Genomic DNA, 27,755 nt, shown 5'->3' with positions numbered 1-27,755 from the left:
AGAGGCATATAGGGGATTACTCCACAATCCTAAGCCTCTGTGTGTTTTTCCTGACTCTGATTCGATGAGTTAGGCCCTAAAAATATTAAGAATTAAGGGGTGAGTACAATCACTTAGTAACCAAGTTTCACCTAACTAATATAGTCATATATCAATTGTAAAATAGATACAATTAGGCAAATACACAGATATCACATATAAAGACTTACCCACGGTTCACAAAAGTAACAACCATGTGACCAAGCCCATAACACATGATATCATGTTATTTCAGAAAGCACAATATAAGGTCACAATAATAACAACCATACACCCCTAACTTATGTCGGACTATAAAACTAATAACTATGTGGCCAAATTTATATGTATAACATAAAACTGGTGGCTATCACAGGGCTACATCTTTCACAGACTAACCTAGCTTTCCACTTGTGAGAAACTATTAGGCTAGGGTGAACTCACTCACTTATGTAATCTGGTTTCCCCTAATACAAATAACCATAGGGTATCGTACTCTTAATCTAGCCTCCTCATGAATCAGTGGAGACTAGTTAGGTTCGAATCTCTTATCGAACAAGTAGGATAGTCTTGAATCAACCATGGAATAAGGGCTACCTCCTAATTCTAACAATTGGTACCATGGCAAGTTCCTGATTCTAATGACTACTACTAATACCGTATGGATTTAAATCAATCTACTTCTCTCCCTAGGTGAACTCCTACTAAAGATCATGCTATGTACATATCTCACATAATTTACATTTCAAGAAGTAATACATGGTAATAATCTCATATACACAAAATCAATTACTCTACATAATCAACACATGTCACATCATAAATCCTCTAGTTACAATAACAATTCAAAACCAAGTTCAGAATCATAAAGGGTAGCAACATCAAGGTTTTCCTTTCCAAAATCATTTCACAAATCAAATATATTTCTAGTATGCATCATTAATTTTAAATCATAAATCACATTTCACAAACAAAATTAACATTCAACTATAAAGATTAGGTTTTCTCCAATTACCTCAAACTTTTAAGATGTCAAAGGTTTATCCCTTACATAAAACACTTCCAAAGCTTCTCTCAAGCTTGAATGGTGCTAAATAAAATCATACTACAACCAAAATTAAGAATATCATCATAATCCTAATTTTAAAGATTTACCAATACCAAACTCCACATATCCATTTTACCAATCCAGAAATCACTACCCATTCATACCCAGTAGGTCTACTAGGTCTAATTAATGCACATTATCATTAATAACAGTTTGAACCACCATTAATGAACATAAACCTCTCGTAACTACCTTATTAATGTTGATTTTTAGATATAAATTCTCTACCCAATGAACTCTTGGAAAAACCAATAATGTAGGATTTATCTATCCTAAACAAACCTTAATATACCTATTTTGATCAATGGAATTAGACCCATAATCTTATGGATTGAAAATCTATCTTTCAACTTAAACCTCATCATAAATCTCCATAAATGAGGGAGAAAAAGGAAAAAGAAGGTATAATAAACATACCTTGGGTATTTGGAAGTCTCAATCTATCCATAAAGGTCCAAATTTGCATGCCCTAGTAGAGCTTCAATGTCCTCTTCATGTTTCTCTCTTCCTTTTCTCTATTTTCTTGCATAAAACATGACTGATTTATTAGAAATATTAGCTGTATGCCATAGTGCACACTGTCTTTTACTGTGGCACATGGCACAGAGAGGCCTGTTACTTTTAAATCTACTTTTATGTGCCATGGTGGACTAACAACATGCCACGACACATGGCACAAACAATAAAACTTTACTTTTTCTTCTTCATTCCTTATTCGGGTAGCCCACCATCGATCCAGACCTACTTCTAGGGCTGAAATCATATTGATTATACTAAGTTAAGCCCATCTGGCCACACATCCCATTAACTCACTAATCTAAATCATTGGGTTAACTAATCATGATTAATTTTCTTGAATGTTATAGTAAACACTTACAAAAACTTGTTTTCTCCACCTTAGACAATGTATGAGAAATTGAGGGATAGTAAGTCCTCTTACCTTCTAATTTTAGGTATAAGTCCTCTCGTATTCCCATTTCTTTTAAATCTAATCTTGCATTCACACCATCCTTCATCTTGCTTGGCATATTCAGAAGTGTTCCAATAATATTATTGTATATGTTTTTTTCACATGCATAACATCAATACAATGTCTTACTTCAAGAAGGCACTAATATGGAAGATCAAAGAAGAAATACCTTTTTTCCATATTTTTTTGCACTTTTATTCTTTTAAGTCTTACTGTAATGACAAAAAAATAATAATAAAATAATAATAATAAAAATCTAGTGGGGGTACTATTTTGAAATTTTTCCCAACAAGCTTTGGGTCTTATTTGGTAATTTTCCCAAGGAGTCTATTCTATCATTATTTCCCTTCTTCTTGTTGGTTAGAAGCTGTAAAACAAAGTGAAAGAAAGCATTCGTGTCAGTCTCTATTTCTCTCCTTCTTTCCTATCGCATGGGCTTTATCTTGCCATTGGTATGCTTGTCCCTCCATCGCTAGCAAGTGTTCATCCCTTTCTTTTGATGTTCATTTTGTTTGTCCAATGAAGTAGCTAAAGTTCTTCTTTATTTTTTCCTCTATTGTGTGGTTGCTAAAGGTGTGTCAGCATGTGCATGTTCAATCTTTCTTCTTCCTTTCCTTCTCAGCTGTTGAATGTCCATGTGTTTGTGCTTAGTAAGCTTAAGTCCCTCTTTTTAGTCTATAATTTCAGCTTTGTTTCCTTCTCCTGGGGAATCTAAGCTAAAGCTCTTCTCTTCTTTGTGGCCCGTGAAGTATGGTGTTATAGCTATTATTGTGCTTTGGTCAAGGTAAGGTGTTGATTCTTTCTTCTTACGTGAGCATGACCTTAATAGTAGTGTGAATCATGATTCTTCTTCCCTGAACTGAATGTATCCCTATTACTGTCATGATTTTTTTGAAATTATGTGGTGATTTTGGTTAATTTTGTACATGATTTTAGTTGGTGCTAAGTTGAATGTTAATGATAAAGTTTATATATGGAGTTGATTAAATGGCTAGATAATTATTGTGAGCTAAAATTGGACGCCTTTAAGATGCTTGTGAAAATGTTTGAATGAAGAATTAGGTGCTATTTTGGATAATATTGGGTGCTATTTTATTAATGTTGAGCTAAAAATTGATTAAGAAATTAAATGTTGAAAATTGTTAAATTTATTTAGATGTATGCCTCATGATTTAGTTAATGATAAATTTTCTTATAGTTCTTGTAAATATGCTTGAAAAGATTTGTTAGAATGAAATAAGTTTGTTAAATTTTTATAGTAGAGCCTAGAGGAATTATAAATATTACTTGTGGGAGTATATGTCCTTATGCACAACTTGTAAAGATGAAATACTCATTGAAATAGTACAACACCTAAAAGGAAATTATTAGACTAAATGATAATTAAGATTTTATTAAGCTTGGAATAAAAGTTGTGTTAATGGTGGTGGTTGAATGTTACCTAATGTTATTAATTACTTGATAGAAATTGTTGAAGGAATTAGTAAAAATTTAAGGAACTAATGAGAAATTCTAGGGATTATCAAAGATTTTGAATGTTACTTTTGCTTGTTTATTGTAAGAAGGAAAATTCATAATGACAAGAGGATTTTTGAATTATGTGTTAAATTATTTGGAGAACCACAAGAGTAAGTGAGAATTTAAGGGAGCCAAGCTTTAGAATTCTTTAAAACTCTCAAGCGAGTAAGTAGCGTTCCGAATCAATTTCTGGTAGAATGTTTATAAAATGAATTTATTTAAATTTTACTATTATTCCTTTATAAATTGTACAAATATTCTTGTTAATTTTATTTTTCTAATAATTATTTTATTTATGAACACATGTTAATTTTGCTAAGGAATTATATTGTTGATAAACAATGATTGAAATGGATATACGATAAATGGTATAATTTTTCACAAGCAGCTTAATTATTTAATTTTATGTGATATAAAATTTTTATTGCAATGATTCGTGTATGAATGAAATGATAATTAATTTGGCTAATGGAAAATGATAGTTGGGAAGTATCTACAGGTGAAAATTTTGAAACTATTTTTCTTAATCCATACATGCTTGATTTTAATGAAAAGGACTGAGTTTAAAATGTTGAATGTTAATGGCAGTTCTATTAACCTTTGGTACACTATGGTACACCTAACTATTAGAGTGCTTGTAGGTGACGCTAGCCCCAAACGAAAGCCAACACACATGGATCAGAAGGATGGTGATTCGTGAGCATTGTACTCACACTTGTTTTCACGGGCCTTGTGCTTATGCTTGATTTGTGGCACTTGTCACGCTTGTTTGATGGCTGTTAGTAGCACTTGACTAGTTATTTTCTCTCATGGACTGTGTGTACATGCTTGTTATTCATTCTTATAAAACCCTCCTAAATTTTAATTTATCATTTCTATAAATTCTCTAGAAGTATTCTATTTAATTGTACCATTATCTAAAACTTTTATATTTTATGCGTTGTACGAATCTTGATAAATTTATATTGTTCTATTAGCATTGTTTAATTTCACGATCTTACTAATGAGAAAGAATTGTTCTTTATTGCTAGATTAATTATATGTTTCATTACTTTATAAATTTTTTTAAAACTGAATTTTTTTAGTTCTATCTTCATAATTTTCTTAATTATAATTTTTATTGGAACGCTACTCATAAAAAAATTTTTTGGTCTTAGATATTATAGCTAACTTGTGCCTCTTACTGATCATTGAGAGGCCTATAGATTTTTGAACAGTGAAAGCACCTTTCAGTCATCTCTTTGGTGAAAACTTGTATTATATTATATGATTGTAATTTAATGCTCCATGTATAATGTAGCTAGGTCCCAGTCTTATTTGTTGGTACATAATTTTGTTAGAATAGAGCTAGTCTCCTTATTAGTTTAGCTGATAGGTTTGTTATTGTAGAAATTTTAAGAGGTCTAATTTATAGGGGAGACACTACCAAAATTTCTACAAAACATTTGAAATATTATGAACTTTAATATATATATAACTTATATACTAATATTTTAACTTAAACTCTAGTTAATTAAGGCTTATGGAATATGAGTTCACCTCATATTTTATACTGGTCATACCTTTAGTATTTGGGTGTGACACTTTACAAGGGATAGCATTAATGTCTTTCACTTGTTCATAGACTTGCTCCCTAGTCAAAGCATCTGAGCATGAAGGTGCTTTTGGTGGCTATAAAAAGCTTTCTTTAATTTACGATAAGGGTGATCTCGTCTGAGAAATCTCTAATGATTGAGGTAGATCATCTTCCTTCCATGTTGAAGTTGATGGTAGCGTGTGCCATCTTTACAAATTTGACGTGCTTTGTGACCCTTGACATTGTACCCAATCAAATTCCCATACGCAGGAAAGTCATTTATAGTGTAAAAGATTATAGCATGTAACTTAAAATTCTCCTTCCAATTTGCATCAAACACATCCACACCTACCTCCCATAGCTCTTTCAAGTATTTAATCAAAGGTCTTGAGTAAAGATTAATGTCATTTCTAGATTGTTTTGGTCCTAAAATCAACATAAATAGCATCATATACTTTTGTTTTATGCATAGCCGAGGTGATAAGTTATAAATCACTAAAAGATCAAGCCATGGGCTATGTATACTACTAAGGCTATCATAAGGATTCATTCCATCAATAGAAAGTCCAAGCCTCAAGTTCCTTGGTTCATTGCCAAATTTAGAAAACAATTGATCAATTTCTTCCACTAAGAAGAATTAGCTGGATGTCAAAGTTTTTCATTGGATATCCTCTCATCTACATGCCACCTCAAGTTTTTTGCACCATTAGTATTCACAAAAAAGTGCTTGAACCTTGGCATCACTACAACAAAACAATATATTTCTCTCAAAAATTTCTCTTGAAAATAATAAGGTGAGAAGTTCTCTCTGATTTTCTCTCGGAAAATCTCTTATATGAATGTTCTCATGAATTTTCTCTCAGTTTATGAAATAGAGAGAAAATCTAAGAGAAACTTGAGAGAAAGTAAGTGCGCTATGGCGGGAATTTATTCTCTTGACAATATTGAGAGAAACATTTGACAGAAATAATAAATAAAAAACCTTAATATTTTCTCTCAAAATAATCCTAGAGAAATTGTTTTCTCAGAAGTAACTGAGAGAAGTTTCTCTCAAAAAGATTTGAGAGAAAGTTTCTCTAAGAATAATCAAAGAGAAATATTTCAAAAAATTATAAAAAAATTCTATATAATATTTTCTCTCATAATAATATGAGAGAAATATTTCTCTCAGTAATGTTTGAGAGAAATGCTTAAATTTCTCTCCAAAACTTCAGAGCAAAATATTCTCTCAGATTATTCTGAGAGAACTTTGATATTTTCTTTTAGAATTTTCCAAGAGAAATTTTTTTATTTTTCAAATTATAATGAATTTTGTTACCATTGAAGTATATATATTTTTTATAAAAGTAAAGTAAATTAAATTACTTGTGAAATATTAACCAGGAACTAATCATCATTTTAAATTGTGAATATATATAAAAAAATCTTATATTTGATTTAAGGATTTGTAATATTGAAACAATAGGAAATAAATTAAATATACTGTTGTTCATATGTGTTATAACCAATTTGCATAATGATATAGACATTGCACTAATAACTTGTTTTTCCTAGTTCATAAGGTGAAATATATAAGTGACAATTGTTTAATTAATTACTTGTAATATGTGTGAAATAGTGTATGTTTTGCATTTATTGTCATGTGTATGCGTGCACATATGTATACATATCTTGTATTATATTCTCTTGGTCCCAACTTATAAAATAATACTGGTGGTATTTTGTCATGTGAAATCTTACATCATTTCATCTTATAGTTTGAGATGCAATATTTAGTATGTTATTTTTATAAAGGAAATTTAAGAAGAAAGAAGCTTAAGGGAAGAAGTTGATAAATAGTAGTTTCTCACTAGTAATATTGAAATATAGATAATGAGCTTTTATGTATAAAATAATGTAAAATAAATAATATTTTAATAACTTTCGTCGTTAATAAGGATTTTTATATAAAATATAATAGTTTAGGATTATTTTGTGTGTGTGTGTGTGTGTGTATTTATATCATTATATGGGGGATAATGAGTACATAGTGCTATAGTTCAATTGGTAATAATAAATTATTATTTATATCCCTCATGTGTTGAGCTCAAAACTCTAGAAGTCTAATTTTTTTGTTTTGCTGGTACAAAAAAAAAGTTAAACATGAAGCAATTGAAAAAAAAAAAGAATTCCAAGTTATATCTAAAATCTCTAATTTCACTTCCATTTTCACTGTAGAATTTCATTTCCCTCACCTCTATCACTCACTCCTGCCGCCTTTCTCTTTTAGGTCATCCTTTCCTCTTCATCTCTCTTCACCTTCTTCCTCCACCGTAGCTCCTCCATTTTTTTTTTCCTTCAGCATTCTCGCATCAGTAGATAAAGAGCTTTATCATTCGAGTTCCTCCTTTAATCTGTCAGGTACTGTTTTTCCCCTAATCCATTTTGGGTATTTGAGTCTATATACTTCTGCACATGTTTTCTTTGTTATATAATATCATGTATGTGTTTGTGTGTACACGAAAGAGAGAGAGAGAGAGAGACTTGAAGATTAGGAAAAAGAAAATAGGATAGTAGAGTGGAACTGTATTTATTCATGGATTGTGCAAAGCTAAAAGGGGAAGAGAGAAGATTAGGGTTTTAAATTTGTTAGGCTCTTGTCAGGTATTGATAATAAAATGAACTCTGCTTGAACTTTCTTTTGTCTTCTTTACTGTCCATGTCAATGAATTAGCCCCTATTAACTTTTCTTTTTTCTCCTTTTTACACGCATGTTTTACTCACTTGCCCAACTTTGTAGTATTTGAACTTTTAGGATTCTCATATAGCTTTTAAACTCCATTTTTAATTGTTTTTCTTTTTATTATTTTATTAATATAATATCCTTTATTTCAAAAAGAAGAAGAGAGATAGAGAAGAAATAATGGACATAGGAATGATGCATCTATCACGTGGTCCCTGAAGACTTTGTTCCACTTTTGTCACCTTTGTTATTTTAGTTGGACCTATAAATGAAGTTCTTGAGGTCTCTAGTTGAATCATAATAGAAAACAATAAAATTTATCCTATCTGCAGTATTATAAACACATGTTAATGAGTGTTTAAAGGATGATATCCCACAAGCCTTTCTTTTACAATATCAAGCTTCACTACAAATGTTCTAATTTGAAGTATTAAGTTCTAATTTGAAGTAGGATGTTCTAATTTTTTTCAACTTAAGCACTGTCTTGCTTTTTACCAAAAAAAATTATTTTCATATTTGATCATGTTCTAATTTATGTTTCCCAAGTAAATCACACCTAAAAATAAGCCAAAAAGATATACATAATTAGTCAACAATCTCTATCAAATAGTCTAGAATCTATCAATTTGATAGAACAGTAACTACAGAATTAAGCTAGGTATTGTTATGTTTATTTCTTATTTTCAAGGTTCTAAAATTCCATAGATGTGTGTATTTATGTGTAATTTCAATTTAGTTAATACTTGACTTAGTGATTTAAACAAAAAATACTTGAGTTAATGATTTCATGTGAGGACTCATTAATAGAGTTTAAGCACATCCTAAGTTCATGGTTGTTTTCATGTGAATCCCCTATCACAATCTAAGAATATTAATTATTGTCTAGTAGAATAATTTACAATTAAAAATTGACCAATTTATAAATTTTGCAAGCATTTAGGGAAGAAAGAACCGTGGCTGTGCTTTTTATCTTCCTTTAAGTTGACAACATTTATGAAGCATAATGATATAAGGTACATTTGTCCAATTTATGAGTTTAACTTTTTGCACATTTTTTATGTTTTAAGCTTCTAAGTGAAAATTAGGCACATGATTTGTTCAAAATTTTTATTTATTTTAATAGGCACATGATTTTTTTTATGTTTTAAGCTGCTACACATATTATTTGTTCAAAACTTCTAATAATGAACATGTGCTCTTAAATTTTTCATATAAGAATATGTTTTAAGTGCTGCTAAATAAAAGTTCTGTTTGTTAGCATATAGTTCATAAATAGAGCTATCTCATGTAGTTCAAAAGAATATGTGGTAAAATAATAGGTTATATACATATTTAACTAATTTATCTTGTTAGATAGAACCTCCCGAGCATCATTATTGGGTATATAGTAGAGTGGATGAAAGAGGTAAGCATACTAATGAGTTCCTTTATAGGGTGGAGAAATTTATTAGGTTTGCTGGCAAAGAGGATGAAGGGAGAAAAATAAGATGTCCATGTGTATCATGTAGAAATTTGAAGTAACACATGTCATATGATGTTAGAAAGCATTTATAGAGGAAAGGATTTACAAAAGATTACTATTATTGGCATTGCCATGGAGAAGAACATCCCCAAGTAGCTCCAATTGATGTCAACATTCACATGACCTCTAATTCATATGAGCAAATGGTTATGGATGCAGTTGGGCCATCATTTGATGAACATTTTGTTTTTGAGGAGGATCCTAATCCTAATTCTGCAAAGTTTTATGACATGCTTCGTGCTTCACAGTCTTTATTGTGGGATGGATGTGAGAATCATACTATGTTATCAATAGCTGTTAGGTTATTGAGTATTAAGTCTAATTATAATGTCCCAAGTACATGTGTTGATGAAATCATCACACTAATAAATAAGATATTGCCTGCTAATCATCCCATGCCTACAAACTTGTATCAAACCAAGAAATTGGTGGACAACTTGGTTGTGGTTATCAAAAAATTAATTATTGTGTAAAAGGATGTATGTTGTACTATGGTGATGCAATTGAGGATAAATCATGTTGATTTTGTAAGGAACCAAGGTTTAAGAAAGAAAGAGTAAGAAAAGGGAGGATAAATAAAGAGATCCCAGCTAAACAAATATATTATTTACCACTTATTTCAAGACTACAAAGGTTATTTTCATCTAATGCCACTGCTAAGTATATGAGTTGGCATATTGACAAACATCATGAAGAAGGTGTGTTGTCCCACCAATCAGATGGGAGTTCATGGAAGCATTTTGATCAAGTTCATCCAAAATTTGCATCAGAGCCAAGAAATGTTAGGTTGGGGCTTTGTATTGATGGTTTCAATCCATTTGGCTTCAGTTCATGACCATACTCATGTTGGCCAGTGATTGTTACTCCTTATAATCTTCCCCCTGGTATGTGTATGTGACGTAGGTAAATGTTCCTAACAATCATAATATCTAGGCTAAGTAATCTAAAGAGTAGAATTGATGTTTTCTTACAACCTCTTATTGATGAGTTGTAGATGCTTTGGCAAGATGGTGTTCTAACTTATGATATTTCTTCAAAACAAAATTTCACTTTACGAGCTGCCTTTCTATGGACTATAAATGACTTTATGGCTTATGGCATGTTAAGTGGCTAGCAAACATCAGGGCTATCAGGATGTCCAATTTGTATGGGTTCTTCAAAAGCTTTTCATTTAAAACATGGCAGAAAAAAAGTTATTTTGATTGTCATCGGAAATTCTTGCCTGAGGATCATGCTTATAGGAGGCACAAACAGAATTTTAAAAAAAATGTTATAGAGAATTCACCACCTCCATTAAGGTATTTAGGAGATGAATTGTACGAGCAAGTTAGGGGATTCCTAAAAATAATTGATAAACCAAACATGCGTTTAGAGGGGTATTTAGTAGAACATAATTGGACTAAACGTAGTATATTTTGAGATCTACCCTACTGGCATGATCTATAAAATCCATACAACTTAGATGTTACGCACATCGAGGGAAATGTCTTAAATAATATGTTCAATACAATGATGGATGTGAAAGGTAAAACAAAAGACAATGATCAAGTAAGATTATATCTAGCTAAATATTGTAAACGACCACCTTTGCATATGAAAGATTTGTGCAATGGAAAAATGAAAAAACCTAATGCTCCATACAGCTTTAATATGGAGCAAAGGCGAGCTGTGGGTGAATGGGTGAAAACTTTAAAGCTTCCAGATGGCTATGCATCCAACTTAGGATGGTATATTGATATGAAAAGTTGCACATTAGGTAGAATGAAAAGTCATGATTGCCATGTTTTTATGGAGAGGTTACTTCCAATAGTATGCAATGGTTTGCCATACTTAACATTTAAAGCTTTGATGCATTTGAGCCATTTTTTTCAAGATCTTTGTACACCAACTTTATAACTCGATAGTCTTAAAGTTATGGAGCAGAATATTCCTATTATTTTTGTATAATCTTGAGAAGATATTTCCTCCTAGTTTTTTTAATGTTATAGAGCATCTACCTGTTCACTTAGTATATGAAGCCATAGTTGGTGGACCTGTACAATATAGGTAGATGTATCCTTTTAAAAGATTTTTATACATATTAAAGCGGAAGGTAAAAAATAAGGCTCGTGTTGAAGGCTCTATTTGTGAAGCTTACATTCTTGAAGAGACTTTAACTTTCTACTCTTATTATTTTGAAACACATGTTCCATCAAGAGCTAGGAGGGCTACTTGAAATGATGATGGTGTGGATACGATGATTATTCTTTTATTTCTATCTTCAATTATCCGGGGTGGCCTCTTGAGAAAATAACTCAAACACTCGTCTTCTCACTTCAAAAGAGCAAGCTGCCATAACATTGTATATTCTTCTCAATACTCCTGAAGTCAAACCTTTCCTCAAGTATAAATATTTCAATCTTCGATATAATGTACATATTTGCTACTTTACATTCTCAATTATATCATGTAGTTAATTAGTTTGTGTTCAAATACAATTCTTATAAGCAATCAAGTAGTGATATCAATGAATTTCCTGATTGGTTCAGAAATTATGTAAGTTAATTTCCTTCTCTTTAAAACCTTTTCAATTATTCTTACATTTGAAAAGAAAATAACTATTTGTTCTACTTTTTTCGAATAGATTTTAAATCCTCAAAATGGGATACAAGATAAGTTGTTAATTTCTTTGGCTTGGGGTCCTAAGACATGTGTGTTTACATTCGATCAATATCTAGTGAATGGTTATAAGTTTCACACAACTTCTTAGGCAAAAGGAAGGAAGACCAATAATAGTGGTATCAGTGTCAAGGGAGTAAATCATAATCGAGTTGAATATTCTTATCATGGTATGTTGAATGAGATTATACAATTAGATTTCACCGATGACCTATCTCGGTACTTAACAATCTTCAAATGCATGCAGTATGATCCTACAAGTTGTGGGACTCCAGTTCATCATAAATATGGAATTGTAGAGGTTCATTCCAAAAAAAGATATATAGGGAATGATGATTTTATCTTTGCCCAACAAGCTTAACAAGTATATTTGTTAGAATATCCCAAATCAACTCCTAAAACAAAAGATTGGCCTGTTGTGATGAAGACAAAAGCAAGGAATATAGTTGATACACCTGATTATCGTGATGATGCACCATTTCAAGATAAAGCCAATAATCCTCCTCAGTTGATTAAAGGTGATGATATGCCATTTGAAGTTGAGGCAAACCTAAGAGATAATACTGTCCATATTGAAGAAGTCAGTGGCATAAGTGTAAGGGAGATTATCAGTGATAAAGCAATTGATGAAAGTTCTGATAAGGACTTAATTCATACTGACTCATCTGAAACTGAGGAGGAACCTTCAAGTGATTTTTATTTATCTAATGATTGATAAAATATTGGTAAATCATGTTATTTAACTTAGTATTATTTATTACGTTTTTTGCCTTCTTTATTTGTGTTACTTGTCTTTAAATTATGTTTTTTTTTCATGTTTTAGATGTTAGATTCATGAAGGAAAAAGGACAAAAAAGGAAAAGGTCTGTACAAAGAGAGACCACCTCAACCCTTAGCATATAGGCACTTATCATCATCACAAGGCACAAACTCTCCACCTATTATACATCATGAGCATATATCATCACCCTCTTGTACATCTCAGCACATTTATACGACTCATAGTCCTTCCCCTCTTTCTGATACACCTTCTGATAGGAATTCACGAAATATGGTGAGCCACAAAATAAACTCATCTAATAGTTTTATGCTTCTTGATGCTTGGTCAAGAGCAAATGATGGTCGTTTAGCTATTAGGCCACATGGTTCTAATGAGTAAGTATTTCTTTAGATAACTTTATTTATATTTATAGTTATTAGGTCATTGCTATTAATTTTGATGACTATTATTTTTCATAGATTCTTTCCTCATGCTCCAACTGTATCTGGTAGTTCTGAAATAATTAAAAGTAAATATGAGTGTGGATGGCCTAGGTTTAAAAAAGTTCTAGCTAATGTGAAGAAGTTATGATTTGGAGAATTCAAGGTGAGAATTTTTGTTAAAGTTATATTCAGTCCTTATTTATGATATTTATCTAACAATCTTTAACATTTATATAGCTAAGATTTGCTTAGGATCTTGCTTTTGATGGGGCAATCTATCAAATATGGAAGAGAGTAGGTTCAATCTTTCATTCATTACTACGAGACATTTATAGTGGAAAATGTAAAGGTGGTTGGATGCTTGAAAAACCAAGAAAGGATTTAGAAATATATTGGAACAGTGAAGAGTTCAAGAAAAAATCCACCACCAACAAGGCAAATCACGCAAAAGATCCAGGAAGCTGCAAATATCAAGGTGGTCGAGTGTCACCTTCAGATTATAAAAGAAAGATGGTAAACATTTGTCACATGCTCTTTACTTTTTTATTCTTTTATGAATTTTTAATTTCTTTTGTTGGAATTTTGCAGGAAGATGAGTGTGGCCATGAGGTCCATTTTCTTGATGTTTTTAAAAAAAACTCAATATGATGAAAAAAAAGGGGAATGGATTTTTGAGAGAGCTGAACAAACATATGTGAGTAATTTTAAGTTTGCTTAGATTTTTTTTGTTTAAAAATATTGCAAATTTTGATAATTAATGATTTATTATTCTTCATTAATGCAGAAACACTTTGAGCAACTTTGTTATAGTCAAGATCCTACATTATCTGAGTCTGATTCCACTTTATGGATCAAGCTGTAAGAGGAAAGAGTAAAAAAGGGTGTTGTTTTGGATTAGGAGAGCAAGTTGGTCTTCTCAACTCATATAGCTCAACTACATCCAATTATGGTGAACTTACATAGTTAAGGCACCATATGGAGGACATATTTCAACAAAAGTTGGATGAAAAAACCAAAAGTTATGAAGAAAGTTTGGCTAATGTTTTAGCTAGAATGGAGGCCCAACAAGAAGAAATAAGAGAAATGAAAGCCACACATGAAGCTCTAGAAAAAGAAATTTAAAGATGAGCTATCACAAAATCAAAAGTTCTTGAAGAAAATGATGGCTCAATTTAAGGCCTCCACCAATCATAGTCTTCCTACAATCGATGCCCAAGAAGATAAGATTTATAGTAGTGATGATGGGTTAAATGATGAGTATAATGATGATATTGATTATGAGTAGATGTTTAGGATTTTTAGTAATTTTGTTATATGTTATAACTTTTGATTGACTTGTAAAGAGTTTTATGGAAACATCTATTTAAATTGGCTGTCAAAAAGTTAGAGCTGTTGCATTGGTGCTAGTATAAAATGTTGAAATGTTAATGTCACGGGAAGAGGAGTAAAAGGGAACAATTTTGACATCAATATATAATGTCATGTTCTCATGGAATTCTCTCAACAAATTTTGAGAGAAAATGTTTCTCACGGAATATTCCAAGAAACAGTGACCAAAGTAGCACACGTCCCATGTGTGATGTTCTCTCGAATTAGCCTGAGAGAAATATGTTCTCTCAAAAAATTCCAAGAGAACTTTCTAACTTTCTCTCGGAATTGGTTAAGAGAAATTTCTCTCAGATAATTCTATGAGAAAGTTCTCTCTAAAAATACTAAGAGAATGTTCTCTCAAAATTACCCAAGAGAAATTTCTCTCGTATTAACCTACTCTTGGATAGTTCGGAGAGAACATATTTCTCTCAGAAATGTCGGAGAGAATATGTTTCTCTCAAAATATCCTGAGAGAAAATATTTTTTCCTATGAAAATTTACTCTCTCTTTTTATTTGAGAGAAATTAATTTTCAAGTGTTGTTTTGTTGTGGTGATAATCGAAAGATACCATAAGACCTTTGTAGAAGCCCCCTTCTCTTTATCCCATAGTACCTCACATTTTGGACACTTCTCCTTCCCTTCAAGCTCTTCTCTATACAACACACAATCATTAAGGCATAAATGTATCTTTTTAAAATTCCTACTCATTAGGCACAAGATCTTCTTAGCCTCATAATAACGATTTGGTAGTATATTTCCTTTTGCAAATATTATTTAGAGTAACTCTAGCAACTATGTAAAACTCTTGTTACTCCACCTAGCTCAACTTTAATGTAACTAATTTTAACACCCCAGACAATAGACTAAAATTAGTATACCCTGGGTATAAGGGCTTATCTGAATCAATGTACAAGTTATTATACACATGCGCTCGTTCAAAGGCCTATTCCCTAACATTATGGATCATGTCCTCTAACCTATCTTCATCCATATCTACTTCATCATCAAGATTATGATCAACTTCCACATATTGAGATGTACCACTATGATTTTTCAATCATTCACCATGCCAAATCCATACTGTATAATTATTGTAAATTCTATCATAAATCAAGTGTTCTCCTATTTTAGCAACACTTAGTCTCTTCTCATTCAAGCAGTTTACACAAGGACAATAGAACCTCCCACTATTGACAATAATATTTTTCTTAGCAAATTTCAAAAACTTCTTCATCCCATTATCATATACATCACTTGTTTGTTTAGCATTTATCAAACTACAATCCATATGTCACTACCTAAAAGAGAGCTTCACTCTACTGCTTGATGCTTTGAAAGATATATTTCTTACTAATAATGAACTTCTTACCAAGACATATGAGGCTAAACAAATGCTCTGTTCAATTAGTTTAGGCTATGAGAAAATACATGCATGTCCTAATGATTGCATCTTATTTTGTAATGATTATACTTTGTTAGAGAAGTGCCCTAAATGCGAAGCATCACAATATAGAAAGAAATTAAGTTCTAAAAAGGTGCTATGGTATTTTCTCATTATACCGAGATTTAGGTGCTTAAATGGAAATACAGAAATTGCCAATATGTTGACATGGCACAAGAATGAAAGGATTAAAGATAGCAAGCTTAGGCATCCTGTAGATTCCTCTCAATGAAAAAAATTGATTTTGAGTACCTTGATTTTAGAGAGGAAGAAAGGAATCTTTGTCTTGCATTGTCAACTGGTGGAATCAACCCACATAGTGTTCAAAGTAGTGCTCACAGCACATGGCCAGTAATATTAATAATTTATAACCTACCTCTATGGTTATACATGAAATGTAAATTTATGATGTTGTCTATGTTGATTTCTAGGCCTAACAATTAAAAAATGATATAGATATATATTTAGTCCCTTTAATAGAGGATTTGAAATTAATATGGGATATCGACATAGAGGTTTATGATGGGCATAGAAAAGAAGGTTTTAATTTGAAAGCCATGTTATTTGGCACAATTAATGATTTCTCTATTTATGAGAATTTGTCAGGATATAGTATCAAAGGGCATGGTGCGTATCCTATATGTGAAGAAGACACTCATTCAATACAGTTGGATCACTGTAAAAAAAATATTTACATGGGACACTGTAGATTCTTGTCTTTGACACATCATTAGAGAAAGTGGAGAAAAAATTTTGATGGTGAATTTGAAGAAGAGAAATCACCTAGGTTAAAGACAGGCGTGAATGTGTTTGAAAAGATGAAAGATCATGACAGTCATTTTGGTAAACCCTTTATGAGAAATGTTGCAACAAGTGGGTGGAAGAAAAAATTAATCTTTTTTAATCTACCATATTAGAAGTCCTTACATATAAGACACTTTCTTGATGTGATGCATATTAAAAAAATGTTTGTGACAATGTGATTGGGACATTGCTCCAGTTGCTAGGAAAAAGTAAGGATAGTATCAAATCAAGATTGGATTTAGTTTCTATGAGAATAAGGGAGGAGTTAGCTCCAATAGAGAAAGGAACACATATCTACCACCAACAACTTACACTCTATCGAACAAAGAGAAAAAATATTTTCTTGAATTCCTCCATAATGTTAAAGTGCCAAAGGGATACTCTTCAAATGTAAAGAATCTTGTATCAATGAAAGACTTGAAGTTACAGGGGCTTAAATCTCGTGATTCTCATGTGCTCATCCAAAATTTCTTGCTAATTGGTATTAGATCTATTTTGCCAAAAAAAGTGCGACGCACCATCACTAATTTATGCTTATTTTTTAAGATGATTTGTAATAAAGTGGTTGACCTTGTAAATTTGCCAGCCCTATAAAGGCAAATTGTTTTGACTTTATGTGAAGTTAAAATGTATTTCCTGCCTTTATTCTTTGATATCCTGGTTCATTTGATTGTTTACATAGTCAAAGAAGTTCAAATGTGTAGGCCAGCATATTTTAGATAGATGTACCTAATTGATCATTACATGAAAATATTAAAAGGCTATGTAAAGAATAGATATCGACCTGAAGGGTGTATTGCCAAATGGTACAAAGTCAAAGAAGCAATTGAATTGTGTATAGATCATCTATCCAATATTGATGTTATAAGAATTCTAAAGTCTCATCATGATGGACGAAGAGTGGGGAAAGGAATAATTGGAAATAAAGTTGTTAGTGTCTCAGCAGCCGAATGTGAAGAAGCTCATCTATATGTTCTACATAACACTGAAGAAGCTAAGCTGTTTATAGAAGAACACAAGGATCTTCTCAGAGACATGTTTGGTGTTAAAAATGAGAATTTTGCAATAAAAGAACACAATCAACAATTTGTAAAGTGGTTTAGAAGTCGCATTCTTGAAAAGTTAAAGAAAAATCCTGATAATGTTTCTGAAAAATTGAGATAGCTGGCTAAGGGATCAAGTTTACAAGTTTTATCTTACGTTGGTGACATAATTAATAGTTACACTTTCTATACCAAATAACAAGATGATCAAAGCATAATGCAGAATAGCAGAGTAACATTTATTACTGGTGGTCTACATGTATCTAGTTAAAAAAAAAACACCAACCCTGTCTACACAGAAATGTCATACTTTGGTGTCATTGAATGTATATAGGAGTTGGATTACTCTATGTTTGAGGTGCCAGTCTTTGGATGTAGGTGGGTTAACAATTATAATGGATTCTAAATTGATGATTTCGGATTTATTCAAGTGGATCTCTCTAAGTTTAGGTATAGAGATGACTCTTTTATTTTAGCTTCGCAAGCTCAACAAGTGTTTTTTGTTCCTAATCTTGCAAAAAAGAATTAGTCTATTGTACTTTTTTCAAACAAAAAAACATGACGATGATGATGAAGCTCATGGTAATGAAGATATGAATATTGAAGATGATCCTTTCTACGAGACAATTCAATCTTTTGAGAATGATTTAATTAAAAATGAGCACTTGTACTTGAAAGATGATCATAGAGATAGGATATGGGTTGACCTATCAAGTCTAAATCAAACAAAGAAAAAACAAAAAAGTAATTTTATTTTTCATTTTTACTTCTTTCAAATTAATTTACCTTGTTTGTTCTACTTATGTGTATGTTAATGTATTGATTTTAACTTGAAGGACAATGAGTTCTCACATTCGAGATGTTCACTGTGGTAGAACTGTGATGGCCAAGTTGATCAAAAATAAAAGCATGGGAATAAAGCTATAGGTTGGTTGGAATATCAAGGGTCAAACAATAAAATCAAATGGAGAAAAATTAGTCAGTTATATTGGAGCTGTAGTTTGAGACCATGTGCCTATTACATTTACTAATTAGAGAACAGTTTTGAATGAATACAAGAGATTCATATGGGAACAAGTTGAGGTAAAAAAAAAAGAAGTGATTAAAATTTTATCTTTTTTAATTATTTTTTCCTGCATATTTAGTAATCTAAATTATTTTTAATCTTTCTTTCAGTCTTGTTTTGAGCTTGATAAGACTCATAGAACATATGTCCTCAAAAAAGATAGGGTTCTTCTTAGGAAATTTTGTGCAGATATTTGCAAGTGGTATTTAATAGATAATAATCAAAATGTCATTGAACATCCATCAGAACTTTATGATGGGATCATATCTCAAGAAGATTGGGATGAATTTGTTCTCATGCACACAACAAAAGAATTTAACGTAATTAATGCTAGATTTTGCCAATTAAATATAGTTTTGCTTATATAAAATTAACATAGGTTCAATTTTCATTTTAATAGTTGAAAAGCAAGTGATACTGTCAATTAGCGGAAAGCTAAAAATATTGCTTTAAAAAAGGATGGAAAAGATATGCATTAATGAACGAGATAAAGTATACACCATATATTTAATACTTATTACATGCATCTATTATATATGTTTGAGTTATTTATGATTTAGTTAATTATTTTAATATGTAGATAAAAAAAGACAATTTAAATTGTGAACAACTTACAAGACATGAAATGTGGGTTGAAGGACAACTAAATTCAAAAGGTGAAATTGAAGATAAAAGTGTGAGGCAAGTTTGGTAGACTTGTGTAAGTATTAATACTTAATTCTTGTTTAAATCTAATATTTTATATGGGAAACTAAATCTAATATTTTATATAATAGCAAAATTTGTCACAAGAAAGGTTAGAAGAAGCATAATAATTTGATCGTGAATATATCCTTAGCAGAGCATTAAATGTTCCAAAAGTCTCAAGTCGTGTTAGAGGGGTTGATTTTAGTGTTACTGAAACGGAAAGAGCAAAATGAAACAGAAACAGCAAGAAACGAGCTAAAACGGAAGGCATACATAATGAGCATCATAAACTCTTTGTAACCGCCCCTTAAATTCTGTAACTCCCCTTTAAATTTGTATGGTTCAGTTTCACGTATTCTAGGACTATAAATAGGACCTTGAGACTCGTGAAAGAGCAGACTTCAGAGAATAAGAATTGCTTGTTGTTCATTCGGTTTCTATGCCATTTTGGTATCAGAGCTGGTCCAGAGAGCAAGAGAGTGAGTTACAGTTGAGAAAGTACGCCGGAAAGAAGAGAGATTCAGAGGAGGAGTCCCTGATGTCTTCGCGTTTTACAAACCAGGCATTTTCTCAAAAAAAATAACATCACCATCGTGCTCAGGAGGTCCGAAAACATGGAACAAGAGGTTCCCCGTCACCGGAAACATCCGCACTCGCCACCGTCGGAAGACCACGCGCCTCGCCGCCGGTCCACGCGCCGTCACGCGCCATCCGAAGGTTGAAGACGCTGACGTCAGCTGCCACGTCATCGTTCTGACCGGTCAACGACAGGTCAGCCCAATAGTTTTCTGCCACGTGTCACAGTCGCCACGTCACTGTGCCCAGTCAGCCAACTTTCAGAAATTACATTTTAGCCCCAAATCTTTCAGAAATTCCAAATTTACCCCTATTTTTAATGAAATTTCATATTGACCCCCAAATTTTTCAGAAATTCCATTTTAACCCCTAAACTTTCCTAAAATTACACTTTTGCCCCTTGATTTTACCTGAATTCCAGTTTAACCCCTATATTTTTCATAAATTTCAATTTGACCCATCATTCTTCTAGAATCGCTATTTTACCCCCTAGACAGTCCAAAATCCCCATTTTGCCCCTAGCCTTTTGAAAAAAATCTCACTTTACCCCTATATCCTTCAACGTTTCCAATCGCACCCAAATCTTTATCCCTAGCCTTAACACTTATCCAAAATGCCTCCAAGACGTAGATATGTGCACGAGGTTGAGATGGAAGAGTTGAGACGTAGGATACGAGAATTGGAAGCCACTGTGGAATTGCAGCAAACTCTGTTAAACAACAACAGAGAAAACTTAGAGAGAGATTCGGGAAGCAGTAGTTCGTCATCTACTGAAAACCGCCACCGCCCATGACAACAACAATTCCGCCCTAATGACATCAAGGTTGACATTCCTGAATTCGAGGGAAGGCTCCAGCCAGACGAGTTTGTAGATTGGCTGCAAACTGTTGAACGAGTATTTGAATACAAGGAGATTCCAGATGCGCAGAAAGTCAAAATTGTCGCCCTCAAACTCAAGAAACATGCTTCTATTTGGTGGGAAAACCTCAGACGGAAGCGAGAACGTGAGGGAAAGCGCAAGATTGAAACCTGAGAGAAAATGAAACGCCAGCTCACCAGAAAATTTTTACCAGATCATTACCACCAAGATAATTTTATCCAGTTGCAAAATCTTCGACAGAAATCTTTATCTATAGAAGAATATACTAGAGAGTTTGAACAACTCATGATAAAGTGTGATATTCAGGAGAAGGAGGAGCAAACAATAGCCCAGTACCTTGCAGGCTTAAACACAGATATCAGTCGTCCAGTCCAGCTTCAACAATATTGGACCTTGGATGATGTCATCCGTCTGGCCGTGCGTGTTGAGAAGCAGATGCCCAAGAGATCCACTTTCCAACCTTCATCCTCTAGGAGTTATCCAGAAGGCCGTAAAGCAGAATTTCAGCAGACCAACTCCTCAAGCAAGCCACAACCTACTGCTATACGCAAACCACCATCCAATGCTGCCAAGGAATCTGGTTCTAAAGCAATCAAATGCTTTAAATGCCAAGGATTTGGCCACATTACTGCGGACTATCCTACACGAAGGGTTGTCACCATTCGAGAAGGATCAGGGTATGAAGCACTTGAAGAAGATGAGGAGGACGATGAGTTCTACGGCACTGATCCCGTATATGACGAGGAGGTCACACCTGCTGATCAAGGAGAAGCATTGGTGCTTAGACGAAGTTTGCATACAACAGTAGTCAAAGAAGAACCTTGGTTATGACGCAACATTTTTCACACTCGTTGCACGGCCCAAGGAAAAGTTTGTAATGTTATCATTGACAGTGAAAGCTGTGAAAATGTAGTATCTAACTACATGGTGGAGAAATTGAAGTTGCCAACACAAGATCATCCACAACCTTACAAGCTTCACTGGCTCAACAAAGGGAATGAGGTAAAAGTTTCTAAACAATGCCTTGTGACCTTTTCTATTGGGAATCGATATTGTGATGAAGTTTTATGTGATGTTGTTCCCATGGATGCATGCCACCTTCTCTTGGGGAGGCCATGGCAATATGACCGATATGCTATGCATAACGGGCGAGCGAACACTTATTCTTTTACGAAAGATGGTGTCAAGTTTACACTAGCGCCTCTACCACCTAATGAGATTAGCCAATCTTCAAGGGAATCTAGTGTTTTTAAGCCGTTAGTGTCTTTGTTGACTAAGGAGGAATTCAAGGTGTCAAAATTCGAAGCCCAAATGATGAGCATTATTCTGGTGCTTGAGGTGAACGATGAGACGGCCAATCCACCTGGAGTCATTCCGTTATTGTCAGAATTTTCAGATGTAATATCCGATGAGATACCGCCAGGGTTGCCTCCAATGCGAGACATACAGCATGCCATTGACTTCATTCCAGGAGCAGTCATTCCTAATAAGCCTGCTTATAGGATGAGTCCCCAGGAACATGCCGAAGTCTAATGGCAAGTTGAAGAGTTATTGAAGAAAGGATTAGTTTGAGAAAGTATCAGCCCTTGTGCTGTACCTGTTCTTCTAGTACCTAAGAAGGATGGAAGTTGGAGAATGTGCATTGACTGTCGAGCCGTCAACAAGATCACTATTAAGTATCGGTTTCCGATACCTCGGCTTGATGATATACTGGACCAATTACATGGTGCCACTACTTTCTCCAAAATTGACCTTCGTAGTGGGTACCATCAAATCAAATTCGGCCAGGAGATGAGTGGAAGACCGCTTTCAAGACCAGAGATGGCTTGTACGAGTGGAATGTGATGCCTTTTGGATTAACAAATGCCCCAGCACATTTATACGCCTGATGAATCAGGTATTGAGACCCTTCATTAGTAAATTTGTTGTTGTGTACTTTGATGATATTCTTATTTACAGTAAGAATCAAGAGGAGCATTTAGATTATTTGCGAAAAGTTTTGCAAACCTTGCGTGAGCAGAAGCTGTATGCAAATCTCAAGAAGTGCACCTTCCTCACCAACGAAGTTGTGTTCTTGGGATACATCATTACCGCGGAAGGTGTTCGCGTTGATCCAAGCAAAGTTGCAGCCATTGACAGCTGGCCAATTCCAAAATCTATCCAGGAGGTTCGAAGCTTCCACGGATTAGCTTCTTTCTACAGGAGGTTCATCCATAATTTTAGCTCAATTGCCGCACCACTTACAGACTGCACCAAAGGAGAGAAGTTTCAGTGGATAGAGCAAGCTCAGAAAAGCTTTGAGGAGCTTAAGAAGAAGTTGATCGAAGCTCCAGTCCTAGCTCTTCCTAATTTTGACTAAGTATTTGAAGTTAGCTGTGATGCTTCTAACACCGGTATTGGTGCTGTTTTAAGCCAGGAGGGCCATCCCATTGCCTTTTTTAGTGAGAAGCTCAATGATGCCAAGCTCAGATATTCTACCTATGACAAGGAATTTTATGCCATTGACCAAGCTCTTCAATATCGGAGTCATTATCTCCTAAATAAAGAGTTCATACTTTTTTCGGATCATGAGGCTCTCAAGTATTTGAATTCCCAGCAGAAGATCAGCCGCAGACATGCTCGTTGGAGCGAACTCTTACAATCTTATCCATTCCTTATCAAACATAAGGCTGGAACTCTGAACTCTGTAGCTGATGCCCTTAGTCGTCGCCATGTGCTACTTACAACATTGCAAACCAAGGTTGTTGGATTTGACCTTATCAAAGAGTTGTATCAGGATGATCCTGATTTCCAAGAAGTGTGGGAAGTAACCGTAAATCAACCTTTCCACAAGTTTTACAGGCATGATGGTTTTTTATTTCGAGGTAAAACCCTCTGTATTCCACAGGGTTCCTTAAGAGAAGCCATAATTTGGGAAGCACATGACGGTGGATTAGCTGGACATTTTAGAAGGGATAAAACTGTTGATCTGGTGAAGGAGAACTTTTACTGGCCTAGTCTTGAACGGGATGTCAACAGGCATATACAAAGATGTAGAATTTGTCACTTGGCTAAATCCATGGGTTAGAATACCAGATTATACATGCCTCTGCCAATTCCAGAAGCACCGTGGGAAGATGTAACCATGGATTTTGTTCTAGGTTTACCACGGACTCAAAGGCAAAAAGATTCTATCATGGTAGTTGTGGATCGTTTCTCAAAAATGGCCCATTTTATTCCATGCCAGAAGACAAATGATGCTGTTCAAGTAGCAGACTTGTACTTTAAGGAGATTGTGCGTCTTCATGGCGTTCCTAAAACTATCACTTCTGACCGTGATGTGAAGTTTCTTAGCCACTTTTGGCGGACGCTATGGAAGAAGATGGGAACTAAGCTCCAATTTAGCAGTGCTAGTCATCCCCAGACAGATGGTCAAACTGAAGCTATAAATAGAATACTTGGTAATCTTCTTCGCAATTTCGTGGGGAAGAATTTGAAGCAGTGGGATCTTATTCTTGCTCAAGTTGAGTTTGCTTATAATAACTCTGTCAATCAAGCAACTGGGAAGTGTCCGTTTGAAGTTGTTTATGGCACTCGTCCCCTTAGTCCACTAGACTTGAGCCCTTCAATTGATAAGCAACAATACAGCTTTGATGCTGACCAAAGGGCTAAGGAAATTAAGAAGTTGCATGAGCAAGTCCGCGAGCGAATCCAAAAGCAGAATTTGAGATACAAAGCTCAACGTGACAAGCATCGAAGACAACTGACTTTTAAGGTAGGAGATTTGGTCTGGATACATCTACGAAAGGAACGATTTCCTAAACAGCCAAACACCAAGTTGTCTCCAAGAGCTGATGGTCTGTTCAAGATAGTGCAAAGGATCAACAACAATGCTTACAAGGTAGAATTACCTGGTTCTTATGGTGTATCTGCAACCTTCAATGTCGCTGATTTATCTCCATACGTTGATAAAGATGATGAATTTGACTCGAGGGCGAGTTCTTCCCAACCCGAGGAGGATGAAACGGAAAGAGCAAAATGAAACAGAAAGAGCAAGAAACGAGCTAAAACGGAAGGCACACATAATGAGCATCATAAACTCTTTGTAACCGCCCCTTAATTCTGTAACTCCCCTTTAAATTTGTATGGTTCAGTTTCACGTATTCTAGAACTATAAATAGGACCTTGAGACTTGTGAAAGAGCAGACTTCAGAGAATAAGAATTGCTTGTTGTTCATTCGGTTTCTGTGCCAGTTACCCAAACCATTATTTCGATGGTAGAAGATGCTCAAACAAGAGTGTAATTGCTTAGTTGAAAGAGGAAATGAATGCATTTCAACAACAGATACCGGAATAAAATATGCAAGAGCAGCATTATGAAGAACAATATTGTTAATTACAAGAACAAAATAAAAAGTTATTTCAGCAAATGAATGATATGATGCAACAGGGCTTAGTGAGTATTCCAGCAGTTGAAAGCCTTAGTTTGAGAGATAGCTGTACTTTCATGTCAAACCACCCAACTCTCCCTCTAGTAATACTTTTTCTACACTACTTTAATTATATTGTTAATTTTATAATATAAATTGTTAAAAAAATTGTTCTTAGGGGTAATTAAAATGCAAATTGTGCACAAAAATTTCCTTTAAAAATGCAGTTGTTGTGGGTATTGTTTATAATTTTGCTAAAGACAGTTTACATGCAACACCATTACACCCTGGCACATTACAAGTTTCTGTAGACATTTGCACTAATGATGATGCCAAGTTACAAATACCTCTTAATGAAGATATTGTATTGGTTAAAGATGCAGATGGGACTTTTGTTGCATGGCCTCTATATCTCATTGAGTCATTTAACAAGGTAATTATATAATTCAAACTTCCTTATAATTTGCTTCATGTAATTATAATTTGATGACTTAGTTTTTTTATATTATTTTTACAGAATTAATCAAAATCAAAGAATAAGAAAATAATTGAATCGTATGATAATATCTCCAAGGAATCAAATACATGCATAAACAACAAAGTATATCTCATGGAGCTTCAAAAATGAAAAGGGCTAATAATTGTTGTGAAGCTCTTCAGTCTCTTTTGCCAAAGTTTAGTGCTAATGGCCAACCAATTGAAATAAAAGTTGAAGAAGAAATCTATTGTAAAAATAGTTGGGAATATCTTAATAGAAATACCATCATGGCAATACTTAATCAAGAATGGGCAAGTGCTTCTGCTATCAACACTTGGATAAGGTACTTGTTTTATAATATCCTTTGATATTGATCATTTTTATCATTTGTTATGATTGGTTTTAATATAAGTTTTTGCTATTTATTAAAGTATTTGTACATTTCTTTTTTGAAAGATACGGAGAAAATGAATATATTTACATTTATTAATCCTCACGATATTAGTCATAGGTCAACATTGGGTTCATCTGAACAAGTAAATCTTGTAAAAGAAATGTTCACAAAGAAGGCAGAAGTTGAAAAACAAATGTTATTTTTAATTCCTTACAATGCAAGGTAAGTAGTTTATTGATTATTATTTTTTTTTTGTGTATGATACCTCAATTTTATTAAGACATAATAAAAGTTTAAATTTTTTAGGAAACGTTGGATTTTGATTGTTATCAATCCTATGGCTATTCCTTTGCCTTTAATTTATTATTTGGATCCTCTATTTGAAGGTATGCCAATGGATCAACCTAATATGTTGAGATTATTCGATAAGTAAGTATTTATACTTATAAGAATTATTTTACACATTTTTATATATATTTTCATCAATTAATATTGATTAATTTTTTTCTATTTTATTAAGACATTGAACAATTTTTGAGTTCACAAAGAGCTCCCCTTTTCTAGAAATAAAGAATTTTCTAAAAGTTAACAATGGATAAAAATTATGGTATAAATTATACTTCAAAGAATTATTAAATTATTGAAAATATATTTATTTTGTTCATAAATTTACATCATATGTTAGTGAATTTTTTAGTGTCCTTTCCAACCAAATAACAATGATTGTGGTTACTATATTATGACATTCATGAAAGATATGATCACTCATGGTCAAACTTCTGTCCCATTTAAGGTATGAAATTTAACTCAATTTGGATTTTATCTTTTTTAGTTGCTTATGACATCATTTTTAATATATTTTGTAGTACTATGAGGATACAAAGTGCTTGGAATATAGTGGTGAGCAAATTTATGATCAAATTGAAGAATGGTCATCTTTTATTTTTTTTGACTTTAGGATGCCAGAATATAGGTAATTGTTAAATAGTTTATTAATAGAAACTTTTGAAAATTTTCATTACATGTCTTCAACCTCTTTGTAAAACTTAGCTATATTAATGTAGTTATAGACTTCTTATTATATCACAAAGCTATGTTTCTTTTTATTGTATAACTAAATTGTTTGTAAATTATTAGACTAGTTGATATATATTATTCAATCTTTTGCATTGGTTTAAAAGTTGGGTTACAAAATTTATGAAATTTTATTTTAAAAAAATAACATTAGGTGGCATTTCTTCATGACGAAATGCCACCTCTGTAGTCAAATAGATGGTGTTTCTAGTTGGTAGAAATGCCACCTATTTGAA

At 33.1% G+C, this 27,755-nt stretch overlaps 1 pseudogene; it reads left to right on the top strand.

The window, feature by feature from the left end:
• Window positions 1-22,247: 22,247 nt before the first annotated feature.
• Window positions 22,248-24,231, top strand: LOC129286256 (uncharacterized; annotated as a pseudogene).
• Window positions 24,232-27,755: the final 3,524 nt, after the last annotated feature.

The sequence above is a fragment of the Prosopis cineraria genome, unplaced genomic scaffold (genome assembly GCF_029017545.1).
Source record: "Prosopis cineraria cultivar Desert tree isolate PC_DT_omini unplaced genomic scaffold, ASM2901754v1 PC11, whole genome shotgun sequence".
In the NCBI taxonomy this organism is placed as follows: Eukaryota; Viridiplantae; Streptophyta; class Magnoliopsida; order Fabales; family Fabaceae; genus Prosopis; species Prosopis cineraria.
The sequence above is the reverse complement of the archived record's forward strand: the minus strand, read 5'-3'. Positions and strand labels throughout refer to the sequence as shown.